Source organism: Hemitrygon akajei, chromosome 3 (genome assembly GCF_048418815.1).
Source record: "Hemitrygon akajei chromosome 3, sHemAka1.3, whole genome shotgun sequence".
Taxonomy (NCBI): Eukaryota; Metazoa; Chordata; class Chondrichthyes; order Myliobatiformes; family Dasyatidae; genus Hemitrygon; species Hemitrygon akajei.
The window spans coordinates 134,753,966-134,766,819 of NC_133126.1; the positions used below are offsets into that span (position 1 = coordinate 134,753,966).

Below are 12,854 nucleotides of genomic sequence, written 5' to 3' on the forward strand. Positions count from 1 at the left end.
TGGTTCAAGGTTGTGCACTATAGGACAGACCACAATAAATCTACAGATTTACTTGAACAACGAACAGCAGGCCTGTCCCCTTCTGTCCAGGTTAGGGTGAAACTGGTCACTGAAGAAGTCTTAAAAACCAAGACAGATCCTTTATTTCTCAGCAAGCTGTATAGGGTGGCCATCTGTCCCCAATTATTCTTTATTTTAGTCATTTGCAGCTGCTCCCTCCATGGAAATCCAGAGAAACCTTGTTCCTGGATCAGGTCCGATATTGTGTGGGTCATCTTGCAGATTTCCAGCCTTATATGGCTAGTCCAGACTGATGAGGATTCATCCGCAGCTTCGGGGAATGACACTGGGATAGCCTACATTTTGATCTTTGGGCCAAGCACTTGGAGTCAGGGGAGAGCTGATCACACAATTCAATGACACACTGCTGCTTTTAAAAAATATTGCCGCAGAATCTAAAACAAGTTTGTAAAAATAAATGAGTACTTACTGAAACAGGAAGTTAGGGCTTGGAGCCCAGGGAATCCTGTATGGCCAAGCCTTGTGCACTGACAAGACCCTCTGCAGCAGCAAGGCACACCGAAAGGGCTAGGGTACTAGACAAGTCTTCCATGTTAGTGGGATATGTCCCACTTCATTCTTCAACAAGGTGGTCCTTTGAAATGAAGTCATCAAGATTTAAAACTAAAAGCAGCACTAAGCATGACTCCAACACTCTATAAATGAAGAATGCTGGCAGTACTCCGATGGTCAGGTGAGGGGGAAGGGAAATGGTGTCAATGTCAAGTCAATGGATCTTCGTCAGAACTGGAAAACTGAGAAAAGAGGTGTGGTGTGATTTTAATTACATAGAGGGGAAGGGTAGAGATAATGGGAGATGAAATGTCTATTCAAAGCTGCTTCCCAGACTGAGTATTTCCAGTTTTTTCTGTTTTATTTCAGAATTCCAACATGCGCAGTTTTAGTCCTGACGAAGGGTCTCGGCCCGAAACGTCGACAGTGCTTCTCCCTATAGATGCTGCCTGGCCTGCTGTGTTCCACCAGCATTTTGTGTGTGTTGTTTGAATTTCCAGCATCTGCAGATTTCCTCATGTTTGCTTTCCAATATCTGCTCTCTTTTTTACAGAAATGTCAGTAACAGACTTGAAGATAATTGACAATTCCTTCACCAGTTGCAGATTAGGTTATTACTGCAAAATAAGAGGTCAGCTGTGCCAGTATTACATGTCTTTGTCTATCTCATTCAGATCCAACAGTTCACCACTGGTGTCATCACCTGACTGCTCTGTCTACTCATTCCACTTCCAACTGGTGTACTTATTAAGACCGTAAGATATAGGAGCAGAAGTAGGCCATTTGGCCTATCAAGTCTGCTCCGCCATTCAATCATGGGCTGATCTAATTCTTTCAGTCATTCCCACTCCCCTGCCTTCTCCCCATACCCTTTGATGCCCTGCTGATCAAGAACCTATCTATCTCTGCCTTAACTGTACCCAATGAATTGGCCTCCACAGCCGCTTGTGGCAACAAATTCCACAGACATCTCTGTTCTAAATGGACGTCCTTCAGTCTTGAAGTCGTGCCCTCTTGTCCTAGACTCCCGTACCATAGGAAATAACTTTGCCATATCTAATATTGCACGTGTTAATACCTTTCTAATATAAAAACAATTTAATCAATAATAATGTATCTTGCAACCAATAGAGCACCAAAAGCAGAGCTTTGCATCCGTACGGTGCAGCCAAGGTGACGACTGTCAGGAAGGCAAATCTTCATCAATAACAGCTTTATCACTCAAAGTATAGGAGGCTTGGAATTAGTTCCATGGAATTAATAGATAATATTATTTTCTACAAATCTGGTCATCTTTGAGACATGTTGGTTCCTGACCCACGTTGCGTTTTGTCAGTATTGCAGTTACTTTGAAGCCATATTTGTGAACTGGTCGATTAAAGATTGTGACTACAGTATTGTCTGTAGTTCTGGTCATGACTTTACATGAAACAAGTGACAGCACAGATGAGGGTAAAGAGGAAGTTTTATAAGGCTGGAGATATGTAACTACAAGGATGGACACGGCCGGGGCAAAGGAACAGAAGAGATGGAGGAGAGGAGAGGTTTAAAATAAGTTGTAAAAGCAATATTGCCCAAGTCTAGATATATAAAGAAGTTAATTTACCAAAGGTGAGAGTAAGTTGGGGATCTAAATTTTCAAGGAAATGAAGGAGAAAATCTTTTCATCCAGGGTGTGGTGCAAATTTAAAACTCATTGCCTGAAAACAATAAGTAAGGCCAGAACACTCTTAGCTTATAAACTACTTTGATGAGCATTTAACGTGTCCGATTCTAGATACTTCCAGTGAGTGCTGGGAATTGTGATCATTTTGAATGGCTCCTCCTGGCCCAGAAAGCAACTGGGCTGCATGGTCTTGTGCAGCCGGTTTCTTGAATTCCGTGCACTGAGTTTGCTGCCGACATCATCACTGCAATTAATGCTGGGCTAATACATACAGTACACTTTGCAGGAGATCCAATCACTTAACACTTCGCCAGAGATCTAATCATTTGACACTTCGCCCTTTAAATGAACTTCGTGACTAATCTCATTGTTGATGCTACATTAGGTCTGCTTTTGAAAGCTTGGTCAGGTTTCTAGGTTTGTGCCCACATCAGTGACTTCCTTATAATCTGAAAATCCTGGCTCTTAAACAGGTGGAACTAAGGCAGCAGCTGAGACTTAGCACATGCTTTAGACTCAACAGGCACGAGTTCTGAACTTATAAAATGAAAAGGTGGAGTAATTAGTCAGTACTAATTTCAAGAAGGTTCTTAAGTGCCTTAGAAATCTGCCTGAATATATTCCACATTAAATGGTTATTTTTCAGATGGCTCGAGCCTCTCTCAAGGTCCAGAAAGTAGATTGTGATCTGTCTTTAGAGTGTTCTCACACAGGAATAGGCACTAATCAGCATTTTAATATAATGGAGAGTCTGGCTAGGACTGGCAAAGTACCAGGGATAAGTAATAAGGATGCAAAACTTGAATACTTTTCATTCAACATGCTAACTAATCGGATGATATGACGGATCATTTTTAGGTTTTTACAATAGAGCAAAGGTTGGTTCAGGCCAAGCCACTGTGTCAGATTCAAAATCAGCTATTTTTATACTTTACACACATTTTGGTTTGCATTTTAAAAAAATTCTGGACATTTACACAACTAAAGTGAATAGATAATCATCCTATTTTAAGCCTGTGTTAGCATCATTCACAAACTTGTTTTTAGAGTAACAATGCAAGAGCTGGCACTTGTCGACCCCTGTCAAAGTGACAGTTGTCATCCTCGAAGGGTGCTGATGTTAAACGCTGCATTGATCTAAGCCAACAGAGTACTGCTAGCAATTTAAATACATCTCTCACTCCCTGCTAGGTCTGATGCAATTTATCTAATATATACACACACTGAACAAAGACGGATCCACTCAAAATAAAATCCACAAAGTTAGTCTTGGCCTCAAGGGAGAACACTAATTGGATTCAGGAGATTAAATATTCTGAAAACAAACATGTCTATGTTTCTCATAATATTAGCGGCTGATGAGGGAAAATCAGGCATATGTTTATAAAACAAAGTTTTTAAATGCAATGCAGTGGATTTGCAGTTTTCCTCCCCAAATCATGCTAATTCATTGAGGAAAATTTGATCTGCTTAATTACAAGAGTTCGGTTGGTGCAATTGGATTGCTTACTGAGACCTGAAGGCTACAATTGAACTAAGTTGCCATGCATAGCCTTGCAGAAAATGCCAAGATGCTGAGGGGTTAATTAATTCATCCAAGCAGATATATAAAGATTTATTCACAGACCACGGAAAGGATTTAATATGTTGCACAGAAAATGTTCTTCATTCATACACAAGGTTTTCTCTTCAGCTCTGACATTTATAAATAGATTCTTTCATGTGTTGTGACAGGGGGGCCCAGGCAGGGAAGCAACTGGCTTCTCCACAAAAAAAAGACCTGCATCTAAACTAGTGTGCACAACTGCACTCAGCATTTCTGTCCCCCATTCCCACATACTGCCGTCAGCTTTTTTTTTCTGTAGTCTAAGCGGAATTCACTTGGAACAATGCAGCTGCTTTATCTGGTAGCAAATGTTAACAAAATTTTTTTTTTTTTTAAAGTTGTTTTATCCATCCAAGTCCTCAGCTATCACATTCCACACCTACCTCAATATGCCAAAATTCATGGCTTTCAATGAATGGTTAAGAGTCCAAGAAAAAACAGGCATCGCTTTGTACTCTGGATTCTTTACATCCATGTGAGTGGATAATGATATGCTGATGGGAGTTCCTGACTGTTAGAGTACAATAATGTAGCTTTCCTGGTTAATGCATTTTATAGGAGAATGCAAAAAAAGGACACAAAGTTTTATCATACGGAATGGTGTGCACGGACAGGTGCTGGGGTTTCTTCCATCATACCAGCTGCAACAGGGAAATTATTTTCTGTCCAAATCCCGTATTAAATTTTTAATCGGTTGTCAACATCAGATGCAAGTTTTATTTTAGGGAGACTGCTATCAGCTTTTCAGAAGAGAGATGCAACACCAAGATCCAAGGACAGATTAGTAATATGTTGAAAAGATAGCTGCCATAAAATAACCCTTTGCACAATTAGGAGGTATTCTTACATAAAGCCAATTTAAAACAGTAAAATGTAAGCTTCATATTGCCACTAAAATGGGGTAAATTGTTCAAACTGTAAAGTGCCCTAATTGGTAAGAATTTGCTGACCAGAAGTCTCAGTGAATAGTTTCCAGAGGTGACTGTAGAAACACAAGACTCCTGCCTGGAGGTTTCAGGCATCATATTATGCACTTTGCAAATGTGGAGTTGCCCCTGCAGCAACAACAACACTGTCCAGTTACTGTACAAGGAGACGGTTCACAGTTGTTGCATTTTATTGCACAACAGTTATTCAGTTATGACGAGTCGATTGTAGACCCTTGTGTCTATGCAGAGAGCAACACACACAAAATGCTGGTAGAACACAGCAGGCCAGGCAGCATCTATAGGGAGAAGCGTTGTCGACGTTTCAGGCCGAGACCCTGACAAAGTCCTGAGTCCTGACGAAGGGTCTCGGCCCGAGACGTCGACAGCGCTTCTCCCTATAGATGCTGCCTGGCCTGCTGTGTTCCACCAGCATTTTGTGTGTGTTAATAAAAATCAAGAGTTTAATGCCTATTCAGAAATCAGATAGTAGAGGGGAAGAAACTGTTCTTCAGTTGTCGAGTGTGTGCCTTCAGGCTTCTGTACCTCCTTCCTGATGGTAGCAATGGGAAGAAGGCATAAGCTGGGTGACAGGGGTCCTTAATGATGGATGCTGTCTCTTTGAGACATGGGTCCTAGAAGATATCCTGGATACTACAGAGGCTAGAGTTCATGATGGAGCTGACTAATTTTACACCTCTCTGCAGCTTATTTCAAACCTCTGGAGTAGTGTCTTCCCCCCCCCCCCCCCCCCCTCCATACCACACGGTGATGCAGCCTGTCAGAATGCTCTCCACGGTACATCTGTAGAAATTTACAAGTGTCTTTGGAGACATACCAAATCTCCTCAAACTCCTAATGAAATATAGCTGCTGCCATGCCTTCTTTGTAATTGCATCGATATGCTGGGCCCACGATAGATCAGAATCAGAAACAGGTTTATTATCACCAGCATGTGTCGTGAAATTTGTTAATTCGGCAGCAGCAGGACAATGCGATACATGATAATAGAGAAAGAAAAGAAATCAATTACTGTTAGTATATATACTGTACTGTATATTAAATAGTTAGATTAAAAATAATGCAGAACAGAAATAATATAAAAAGCAGTGAGGCGGTGTTCATAAGCTTCAATGTCCATTCAGGAACCAGATGGCAGAGGGGAAGAAGCTGTTCCTGAATCGCTGAGTGTGTGCCTTCAGGCTTCTGTACCTCCTTCCTGATGGTAACAGTGAGAAGGGACATGCCCTGGGTGATGGGGGTCCTTAATAATGAACACCGCCTTTCTAAGACACTGCTCCTTGAAGATGTCTTTGCTACTACGGAGGCAGTACCCAAGACAGAGCTGACTAACTTTACAACTTTCTGTAGCTTCTTTCGATCCAGTGGAGGAACACCACCACCACCTTCCCCCATACCAGACAGTGATCCAGCCTGTCAGAATGCTCTCCACGGTACATTGATAACATTTTTTTTTTGAGTGTTTTAGGTGACAAACCAAATCTCTTCAAACTCCTAATGAAGTACAGCCGCTGTCTTGACTTCTACATAGCTGCATTGATAGACCCTATCAATGGGACCAGGTTAGATCCTCAAGAGATCTTGACACCTAGGAATTTGAAATTGCTCACTCTCTCCACTTCTGATCCCTCTATGAGGATTAGTTTGTGTTCTCTCATCTTACCCTTCCTGAAGTTCGTAATCAGCTCTTTTGTCTTACTGACATTGAGTGCAAGGTTGTTGCTGCAGCACCACTCCACTACTTGGCCTATCTTGCTCCTGTACGCCCTCTTGTCTCCATCTGAGATTCCACCAACAATGGTTGCATCATCAGACAATTTATAGATGGTATTTGAGCTATGCCTAGCCACACAGTCATGGGTATAGAGAGAGTAGAGCAGTGGGCTAAGCACACACCCCTGAGGTGTACCAGTGTTAATCGTCAGTGAGGAGGAGATATTATCACCAATCCACACAGACTGCAGTCCTCTGGTTAGGAAGCTGAGGATCTAATTGCAGAGGGAGGTAAAGATGCTCAGGTTCTGTAGCTTATCGATCAGGACTGTGGGAATGATGGTGTTAAACACTGAGCTATAGTCAACGAACTACATGGAGACATAGGTGTTTGTGTTATCCTGGTAATCGAAGGCTGTCTGAAGAGTCATTAAGACTGTGTTGGTTGCAGACCTATTGTGGCGATAGGTAACTTGCATGGAGCCCAGGTCCTTGCTGAGGCAGAGTTCATTCTAGCCATGACCAAACACTCAGCATTTTATCACCATAGATGTGAGTGCTACTGGACGATAGTCATTAAGACAGCTCATACTGCTCATCTCAGACTCTGGTAAAATTGTTGCCTTTTTGAAGCAGATGGGAATTTCCAGCCATAGCAGCGAGAGGCTGAAAAATGTCTTCGAATATTCCCACCAGATGGCTGGCACAAGTTTTCAGAGCCTTAACAGGTACTCCACTGGGACCTGCCTCCTTGTAAGGGTTCACCCTCCTTAAAGACAGCCCAACATCCTCAGAGGTATTGACACCCAGGAATTTGAAATTGCTCATTCTTTGCACTTCTGATCTTTTGATGAGGACTGGGGTGTGTTCCCATGTCTTCCCCTTTCTGAAGTCCATGATCTGTTCGCTGGTCTTAATGATATTGAGTGCAAGATTGTTACTGTGACATCACTCAACTAGTTCCAAGGGCAGTCATAGCCGAAGGGTGGTGGTGGGGACGAGCTCCCACCGCTAAACAAATGCTCTTCACGAGGTGCATCTGAAACAGCCTCTGACAACCAAGTCCAACTCCTGGCCTTCACGTATGGTATAGATCTTATGCCCGGTGGAGCTGTTCTCACTGACAGGAGAAGGGGCAAAGGCGGGCCACTGGCGCCTTAAAACCAGTTGCTCCGGACAGATGGGGCTTGTTAACCACGGATGGTAGCTCATCTAGGAGAGGGAAAACTCCAACTTCAAACCTCCGCTGACTTGTGGCTATACCGGCTCACAAGAAAGGCTTTGGGAGTAAACCCCTAGGAAAAATCCGGAGTCAGAGTCCCGAAGGCGGCTGACTGCCGTACCCAGCACCGGCATGGCAACTCCTGCGATACTGCTGGCACCAAACTGTATCGACTTTCGTTGTTCCTTTGGACCTGTCATCAGCATGGAGAGGGGGTCCCACTGCATGGGCAACAGACGGATCTCCATATCAACTCTGCCCTGGCTTGCACCCTGGAGAAGCCACTCCCAGTGACTACCAGAGGCGCAGTACCCATGGTTGATCACGACCAATAGAGGCTACGCACTCAACTAGCTGATATATCTTGCTCCTATATGCCTTCTTGTCACCATCTGAAATTCTGCCAACAATAGTTTGTTGTCACAAACTATGTCAAAATCGGCTATTGGAGGTGCAGGGATTAGTGCTGAGAGCAGCTAAAAATATTCAATACTTGGTGATCAGATGATGATGTTTCAAACAAATCTTGTCCAAGATATCACTTCTCAAAACATCTTTTGCATGGATCAACAAAATAGCCACAGACACTTTAGTGAAAAAATACTCCCTCGCTGTACTTTGGGGCAGACAATATTTCCTCTCAGAGTTGGATCTTAGTTTAAATTGTTACATAGAATGCTCTGACATCTGAAGGCTTCAGCTGTGAGAGAAACATCAGGAATGTTGGATCCACCCAAGGAGCTGTATTTGACATCACTATGTCCACTTAAACCGTATTAATTCACTCCAGCTGTCAGCCATACACTCAGCAGCTGTTGCATTTGTGGGACTCATTTTGATAGATGAACACACTCCTTCATTTGAATAGTGGGAACAGTGAAAGATTAAAATAAATTGTTTTTCATCGTCGCATTATGGTGGGTCAAGAGTTTAAGATTCAAGGAGTCAAAGTATACTATCAATGTATCTGAGCAGTGTACAACCCTGAGATTCATCTTTCCCACAGACAGCCACGACACAAAGAAAACCATGGAACCCATTCAACGAAAATCATAAACTCCACCCACGCACAAAAATATAAATTGTGCAATAGTAGCAGAGAGAAAAAAATGAAATCGGACACAGAACACAGAACACAAAATCGGAAGAGTCCAGCTTCAGTTCAGCTCATGTTCGTTATCTGCAGGCTGTCCCCATTCAAAATCGTCCAAAAAAGCAACAAAAACAAAAAGGAGTGACCATAAACCAGAAACAGTTCATAACGTGAACTACAGAGTCCGATCCACACAGAGCATCAATCGAGCTTTGCCCAAGACCCAGAGCTCAGGCACCATCCTCGGACAGCATTGAGGGAGACCATCACACGCCAACGTGTTCTTTCAGCAGCAGCACGTAAGGCACTGGACACTGGCACTACTGTGAATGGTGACCCCAACAGGATGAGTGAAAGATGAAATCTTGACCTTACAGTTTCCCTTGTCACGGCACTCGCACCTTACTGTCTACCTGCAAAGCCGAAGGTCGAACTTCAGCAAATCCAGAAGGAGAAAGCTCAAACATGGAGTTGGAGAGTCAGGAGGTAGAAGCTGGAGGGTCGATCCTGAGGGACTGGCGTTTAGAGGCCCGATGTCTGAGAGTCCCGGGCCTAGGCCTGAGCTGGCGTTGGATGTGAGGGTGGGAAAGGGGCTTCTTTAGCCGTTGTTCTGTTGCTGCTGCTTTTGTTGTTCTGCTGAATTGTGGACATGCTATGTTGGTGCTAGGACGTGTAGTGACAATTGAGGGCTGCCCCCAGCGTATCCTTGGGTGTGTTAGTCGTTAACACAAACAGCACATTTCACAATTTTTCAATGTACGTGATAAATAAACGTAGATCAGACTTTCTCTGCAATGCTTTGCTCTGCATTGCTGTTATTGATTTTCCCTTGTCCTACCTTGACATAGGTCAGAGTCAGAACCAGAAACAGGTTTATGATTACAGAACTTTGTCATTTATTTATTTACTTGAGATACATCATGCAATAGGCCCTTCAACTTGCATTGCTCAGCATCCCCTGATTTAACCTTGGCCTAATCCCAGGACAGTTTACAATGACCAATTCACCTAGCGACTGATTCGCCTTTGGACTGTGCGAGGAAACCGGAGAATCCGGAGAAAACCCATACGGTCATGGGGAGAATGTGCAAACTCCTTACAGGCAATGGTGGGAAATGCACCCCAAAATTTGTGGTTTGTAGTAAAGGTACCGTGCAATGACATAAGCATTACTATAAATTATAACAATATTATTCTTTTTTTTCTGCACTGATGTTATAATTTATAGCAATACTTATGTCATTGCACAGTTCATCAGACATCTCATGATGGAGGTGAAGGTGGTATTCAAAACAAAATTTAAATGTTATCATACATGTTGCTTTAAGTGCCAATCTGAGCAGTGCTTGCAAGCTAAGTAACAAGAAACATAAACTCAACTGTGCTAACTATGAACAGTTGTTCACTACTCAGTGGCACAGCTGACTGTGCAGCCAAACAGAAGATGCCTATTTTTTATTCCCCTCACCCCAGGTGTTACTTCACCCCTGGTGACTGCAATATCCAGACACAGGGGCAATACAACAATCTTTTCCTCAGGGTATTGTGAGTCCAGGCTTTATTACAAAATCAACCTGGCTTCAGGTCTCCCTTATCCACAGACCAATGCAAAATACAAGAATATAGCTTGACTTTGGTACTAAACTATGAACATTAGTACAGACTCACTTTATTCAGCTAACCATTGAAGTCTGATATCTGGGAGGAATTAAATGAATCAAACCAGAGCTGATGGACTCGTCTAAGAATAGATGCAGAGGTACAAGGGAATCATATAAATGGGATTGCTCCCTGGCTGTGACATGGATCCAAACGGCTCAATGGCCTCCTTCTCACAATCAAAATCAGGTTTAAGATCACCAGCATATGTCATGAAATTTGTTGTCTTTGTAACAGCAGTACAATACATAAATAATAATAAAAAAAAAGAACAATAAGTATATATATTAGATCATATATGTCAAACTCAAGGCCCACGGGCCAAATCTGGCCCGCGGTGGAATTATCTTTGGCCCGCGAGATAATATCTAATTACTATTAAAGCTGGCCCCAGTAATCGAAGCGCCTATGGCGTATGATATGGCTAATGCTGAGTTTATTCAGGTACCAGGTTTTCAGGGTTTTTTGTGTTTATTTGGCAGTCTTGCTCGGCAGTCTTCTTCATAAGAAACGGAATTTGTAAAGTGAAACACTTTGTAGTTATAGCAGAGACCGAGACACATGAGAGCAGGCTGAAAAAACGGAGGCAACGAAAGCCGCGTTCGCACGCGTCCAACTGATCCGGCCTGCATGAAGCTGCATTTTGCTCAATCCGGCCCGTGACCTAAAATGAGTTTGACACCCCTGTATTAGATAGTTAAATTATGTAGTGCAATCATGGAAATAAAATAGTTCAGTAGTGTTCATGGGTTTAATATCCATTCAGAAATTGGATGGCAGAGAGGAAGAAGCTGTTCCTGAATTATTGAGTGTGTGTCATCAGGCTTCTGTACCTCCTCTCTGTTGGTAACAATGAGAACAAGACATGACCTGGGTGATGGGGGTCCTTAATGATAGATGCAGCCTTTGTGAGTTATCACTCCCTGAAGATGTCCTGGATACTTCAGCGGCTAGTGCCCATGATGGAGCTGAGCTTTCAACTCTTTGCAGCTTATTTCAATCCTGTGCGGTACCAATGCCATACCAGACAGTGATGCAGCCAGTTAAAATGCTCTCCATGCTATATCTGTAGAGATTTGCAAGAGTCTTTGGCGACATACCAAATCTCGATAAACTCCTAAAGAACTGTAGCTGCACTGACATGTTGGGCCCGGGATAGATTTTCAGAGATATTGACACCCAGGAACTTGAAGTTGCTAACTCTCCACGTTTGATCCCTCATGTTCCCTCGTCTTACCCTTTCTAAAGTTAACAATCAGTTTTTTGGTCTTAGTGACAATGAGTGCAAGGTTGCTGCTGCGACACCACTCTACTAGCTGATAAATCTCGCTTCTGTGTCCCTATAATGAAACTAAGATATTTGGTACTGATCAAGTTATTTATACTAGATAGGCATGGTAGCAAATCCCATGGAACTGTTACACCTTGCTCAAAATAATGGAAAAATAAACCCAGAAATTACAGGTCTGTCAATTTAACAGAAGTCAGTGTAGTGTTCACCTTCAGATGCATCTTCCAAAAGTTGAATGAAGTTCAGGTGTCTCTGAAGTTAGACGGTGTCAGGCCATTATTTTACTACTCTCCCCAGCCATGTGGAAAAATAGACCTTGCAATTCTCCAGCCTTGTTTGCATTTAACCTCAGTTTGTTCAACTATTAACAGACTTGTGCTGCCTTCCTTGTTTAAATTTTACCTTACACCAAAGAAAATCAGCAGAAGTTACTTTAAGTGTAATTGCTGGCTTGGAATCAGATGCTCTGCCTTTGATCAGGCCGCTAGTGTGTCACTATGTGTGTGTATATAATGAGTAACTTCAATTCCCAGTGGGCAATGTGGTTGGTTCCCCTGGAAGTGGAAGTTTTGAAAGCACGCACTCGGTGTTGAACAGTTTTTTGAGTAATAAGATGTTCTAGTATTTACCCACACCAAGTTTGTCTTCATTAATCACAAGCATAACAACTAGGACCATTGCAAAATGCACTCACTGAGTCAGCTGCAGACTGAGTCCTCAGTGGCTCGTTTGTATAGTTCTTCCATTTCTCCCAGAATCTATGAGATAAGAATGTTATTGGTAACATGTCGATTTGTTAAATTATATCAACATCATTGCCGATTATAGTGTATTCTGAGACGGATATAACTGAGTTTTCGGAAATTACTTTAATTATAACAACTGCAGAGCACAGGAGCATGGAACAAGATTAGTCATTACAATAGCAATGAACTTATTATGATTGTTGTTACATGATATGGCACATATCATTTCAATGATTTTGCATTTGTGATCAAAATTGAGATCCATGTGGTGAGAAAATAATACATTATAACTCAGTTATGTTTCCAAGACTTCATCTTGTATTCAGACTTGCATGTCT

General features: G+C 42.4%; 1 protein-coding gene across 2 annotated transcripts in view; it reads right to left on the reverse strand.

Annotated features, from left to right (window-relative positions):
- The window catches only part of efhd1 (EF-hand domain family, member D1), a 152,949-nt gene that overhangs the window by 44,277 nt on the left and 95,818 nt on the right, over positions 1-12,854 (reverse strand). The window contains exon 2 of one of the 2 annotated variants that reach the window (XM_073040865.1): positions 12,465-12,528. The exons of the other annotated variant lie outside the window; for it this stretch is intronic. The gene's annotated coding sequence lies outside the window, so the exon portion shown is untranslated. The remainder of the gene's footprint in view (positions 1-12,464; positions 12,529-12,854) is intronic. 2 annotated transcript variants of the gene reach the window in all.